At 55.0% G+C, this 4,807-nt stretch overlaps 1 protein-coding gene across 2 annotated transcripts in view; it reads left to right on the forward strand.

Moving 5' to 3' along the window:
- GDPD5 (glycerophosphodiester phosphodiesterase domain containing 5) overlaps positions 1 to 4,807 on the forward strand; it is a 90,565-nt gene that overhangs the window by 35,236 nt on the left and 50,522 nt on the right. For both annotated transcript variants that reach the window (XM_024761964.1, XM_024761965.1), the window contains exon 2: positions 41 to 123. The gene's annotated coding sequence lies outside the window, so the exon portion shown is untranslated. The remainder of the gene's footprint in view (positions 1 to 40; positions 124 to 4,807) is intronic.

Genomic DNA, 4,807 nt, shown 5'->3' on the forward strand with positions numbered 1-4,807 from the left:
GATGGACTGATGTGTAATCTGACTGGGTTTGTCCCCTCAGCTCTCCCACTGAAGTGACATCACCACCTCTGTGGACAGGACCCCCCAGGAGCCCAGCTCACAGCCACTGGTGCCTTCTTCCAGGTAAAGGAAAAAGCAAGGAAGGAGGTGGGGGGAAAGGAGTTAGAGGGAAGCTGCAGAGAGCAGCCCACTGGGTTCTAGAAAGATGTTCGCTCTCTCACGGGAGCTGTACTCTACAGTTCATGGGAAAAGGCAGAGGAAACAAGGATTATTTTTCCATTTTACAAGCAAGAAACTCTGAGTAGAGTTGTCTCTTGCTTTCTCCAGTGGACTAGGTACTTATCTAAAGCACCTCACACATATTAGATCATTCAATCCTCACAACAGCCCATGAGGTTGGTGCTATTATTATCCCCACTTTATAGATAAGGAGACTGAGGTCTAGAGGCATTAAGGAACCTGCTCAGTTAGTAAGTGGCAGAACTGGGTTCCAAACTTGGCAGGCTGGCTCTGGGTTCACATTCCTAACCCCTATGATTTACTGCCCCTCTAGAGCCAGGCGTTAAGCTAAGTTTCCTTGAACTTCAGTTTGGAGGTTTAATGGGCTCCCATTTCCAGGGGAGATTTGTATTTTAAGAGAGAATCCCAGAGTGAGTGATGCTTCAGCCAAAGGAATGAATGGTAAATGGTGGAATTAGAGGCCTTGAATCATGGACTGAGCATGAACCTTCAAGGTTTACTGGACCAGCCAACCCCTGGGACTTTCTTCCTCAGCATTCAGGCAAGGTCGGTTTTTAGAAAGGAAACCTGGAAATCTGAAAGAGGGGAAGAGAAGCTTAGGCCCCAGGTTCTCAGACTTGCCTGAGTGGCAGGGCTGCTGCTTGTCACAGAGCACTGTGATGAAGAGAGATGCAAGTGGCAGTGAGAAAGTCAGTATTCTCTGCTAAATCTGAGGTCATCTTGTACTAGACCTGGAACAGATAGCAGAGGTTTCAAAAATTGTGGGAGAAAATACTTGAGAGCTTTTTTAGTAATTTAATTTTTCCTGTAAATAAGGAAAAGGCTAATAATTATTCAGAGGCAGAATTGGGAACAGGCTCCGAAGTGGCCCTGCAATTGGGTGGTTTAAGAGGCTCTGATGGGTTCTTTCTTTCCTTCCTTTGCACATTTAACCAGCTTTTCTGACTGACATATAAATGCGTGCCTCCTTGGTGCTGGCCCAGTGCAGGAACACAGGTCCCCCGTCCAGTGATTCCTCTAGCAGGGACGGGGCCTGGGGTATCGCGTGTCCCTATCACCCGCAGGGTCGCAGATACTGTGGCTCTTCAGAAAAGCTGGGCCAAATGGATCAGAAGTCTCCGCCTGGGGAAGCGCTCAGCCTGGTGGGCAAGGCAGCCACAGAAGCAGATAATCGCTGTGCTCAGAGGCCTATGATCATGTCTCAAGAGCTCTGCCTGGTGATTCGAGAACAAAGGGAAGAAGCAGTGGGCTTCTGCGGGGGGATCAGACCAAGCTTTGTCCGGGGTGCATTTATTAAGATGGTTGGGATTTGGATTGGGGGGGTAGGGTGAGGGCTCTCGTGGCAGAGGGCCCAGCATGAGCAAAGGTACGGGGGAGGGGGGAGGCTGGGAGGTGCCGTGTGCTCGGAGCACAGCCGCGTGAGGAGGGCCAGGGGCAGGTGAGGCTAGACAGGTGGGTGTGAGGGGAAGGAAGCAGAAGGAGATTCCTAAAACGGCAAGACCTGCTTCTCCTCCCATCCCCAGGGCCTGGCTGGGAAGCCTGTTTGTCTAATAACTCTGCTGTTTTACATAAATAAATAACGTAAATCATTGCTCTCCGTTCCCTCAGGGGCTAAAAACTGGGCAGAGAGGAGTCTGCTCAGTGCACGTCTCTGCCGCACTCAGCTTCCTCCTCTCCTCCTCCTCTTCAGGGCCCCCTCCTTCCAGAGACCCAGGGAGAGGCAGCGGAAAAAGCCAGCCTGGTTCCTGTGCCTGGGAGGGGCTGGGGCGTCCACCAGGGGTGAGAGGATGGTGAAAGTCTCTCCCCTGACCAGGCCCCTGGCCTGTCCCTTTGCTCACTGCAGGGAGAGCCTGTCAGTGCTGGTGGGCGGAGGGGGGGCTGGGGGCAGGCCCCTCCTCTTAGGAGGGCCTTCCTTCTGTCCCCATTTAAAGAGGGAACCACTCGGTCCTCCAGGGAGGGAGGGGCCCCTGTGCCGGGGACCCACCACTAGAGGCTGTGCAGAGGATTTCTGCAGGGAGGGGAGGCTGGATGGAATAGCTCCAGGTCTTTCCTGGTGCTGACACTTGATGACTTTCATATTCTGGAATCCAGGGTTAGTTCTAAGATCCCTGTCGGATTGTGCCAGGATTCCATGATTATAAGAGCCCTGGGGGAGGTGATTCTAAGACTCTGGTTTAGAGAGTGTGAAGGCTGTTCCTGGTGAATGCTGAGCCCAAGCTTATAGCCCTGACCTGGGGAAAGAGAGGTCCTCTCTGTGCCAAGAGAACCCAAGGGCCCTGGGCGGGGTCCTCAGCCTGATCCCCGTTCAGCCTATGGCCCCAAACATGCAGGTCTGTCCCCCAAGGGCCTTAACCAAGGGTGCAGCTCAGCAAACGTGTCCTGCCCTCCACCAGCCTCAACCTCCTCGTCCATAAAATGGGGATCCGGTACTTACCCGTGGAGTTGGGGCCATGCTTCAGTGAGACGATGTGTGTGGAGGCTCCTTGTACACTGCAGCGTGCTGTGAGTGTGGTTGTAATTGTAGCTGCTGTTGCTGCGATGAGACTGTCTCCTTGAAACGAAGGGCCACATCGGATTCTCGGTGAATCTCTCTCAGGTCCCAGCAGTGCCTGGCACACAGCAGAGGCTTCTTAAACATACACTGAATGAGTAAATTGGGTACGGAACAGATAATACCAGAGGCCACGGTTCCAAGGAAGCCAGCCCTTCCCGAAGGAGAAGCAGGAAGTGCCCCCTACAGGAGGGCAGCCCGGAGGGACAGAAGGGGACCCATGACTGGGGTGAAGCAAGCCTGCTGGGAGTTTCCCCAGAGGAAGAGCAATGAGAAGTCTTCTGGGACAGAAGTGTTGGGTAAACAGGAGGCCCTGGCACCACGGTGGAAAGAGATTAACAATGACCCTAATTATGGCATGATTGATTCTTTGACAGCTCCTGTTGAGCCCCAGCCTAAGCCACTGAGTAGCTTTTCCCCCAAAGAATGAGCGTCCATGACGGGGCCACTGGCCCACCAGGCCTCCTTCCCGGCACCTCCTCCCCCAGCTTCTCCCCACTGGCAGCTGCCTCAGTGACAGACTTCCTTCCTCCCTACATCTGCCTGTCTTCTCTGCTGATTTCATTAGAATCTAGGGCTTTCTCTGAGGCCCAGAGAAGTGGAGTGACTCGCTCAGGGCCACACAGTGAGATGTAGCAGCCCGCATCTCTCAGTTTAAGCCATCTGATGAGTGGGAAATGTAGTGACTCTTTGAGCGTTCCTCAAAAGCTAAGCATAGGAGGCTGTGCTGGAGAGCAGTAGGGTGGGACGTGGGATCGGATGGTCTGGGAGTGGGAGGTCCCAGAATCAGCTCTGTCCCCGCATCTCCAGCCCCAGCTCTGGGGCCAGGGATTTGTTTTGTGGATTTGGGTTTGGTCGATTGTTTGGAGAAACAGCCCAGCTGGCAAGCTGCCCCGGGGGTGCCCTGCTGCCCCTGGGTCCCCAGAGGGCTGGGAGGCTACTGTTGGAGTAGACACCCCCATCACAACCAGATGGAACCCACACGGGGCTTAACTTGCTGCTGGAGCCCTCAGCCCTGGGAGAGGCCCTGCTCACCCTCCCTTTCCCTGTGCTGTCCCCTTACCTAGAGCCCCCTTCTTTTCCCCCTTGTGTTACAAATCCTCCCTTATTTCTGAGTTCTGTTGACATCCACCCTCTCCAGGAAGCCTCCCTGCAGTGTGGCTAGAGGAAGCACAGGAGTTTTGGGTCCAGAAGAGACCCTGACCCAGGCAGGGCTGAGTTCCTGGAGGAGGAGCTGCTGCGCTGAGATGAGCAGGAGTTTTCCAGGCCTCAAGGCGGTCAGAGGATGGCAGAGCTAAGATGGTTTCACAGGCACACCTGCATTGGGAACAGGGGATGGGCATGCAGTGAGGAAGGACCACAGGGAGGCCCTGGTCTGGCTCAAAGGCCATGTTCCCTGAGCACTGTGGGAAGGAGTCCCCACAGCCCTGTGCCTTTTACTCCTTGGGTTTCCCTCTAAGTCAAGTTTGGGGTCATTGTGAGTTATCCAGGCCGTGACTACCTATACCTTGGTCCCTGTCAAAGATGGTAGAGATACCTGGACAGGGGCAGAGCCCTGGCCTGGGGTTCAGGATGACCTGGCCTCTAACCTTGTCGCAGGCCTTCCTGCAGCTTTCAACCTCATCTTGACTGTTCCAGTTGGCGGCGGGCCCCTGACTTCCAGCCATTGGTCCTGGGAATGGAGGGGGCTCTTCCCCGCCAGACCAGGCAAAGATTGTGGGATTTGTCCTTCCATCCTCCTTGAGCAACCCCACCTCTAAAGGGTTTTTAGAAGCTGAGCGCCGAAGAGGCCCTTGGAGATCATCCGACGTTGTTCACACCATCCCATGATACAGACGGGAAAGCTGAGACCAGCGGCTTGTGGAGGTCACCCAGCCTGCTGGTGGCTGAGCTCAGCCTCAGCCCACCAGCCCCGAGTCTGGGCTAGGGTTGAGGCCCAGTGAGGGCGGCCATGGCCAAGGAGACGGGCCTGGGGTGGGGGAAGGGGGGGGAAGGGGGAGGGCCTGGTTCCACCTC

The sequence above is a fragment of the Neophocaena asiaeorientalis genome, unplaced genomic scaffold (assembly GCF_003031525.2).
Source record: "Neophocaena asiaeorientalis asiaeorientalis breed wild unplaced genomic scaffold, Neophocaena_asiaeorientalis_V1.1 scaffold263, whole genome shotgun sequence".
Taxonomy (NCBI): domain Eukaryota; kingdom Metazoa; phylum Chordata; class Mammalia; order Artiodactyla; family Phocoenidae; genus Neophocaena; species Neophocaena asiaeorientalis.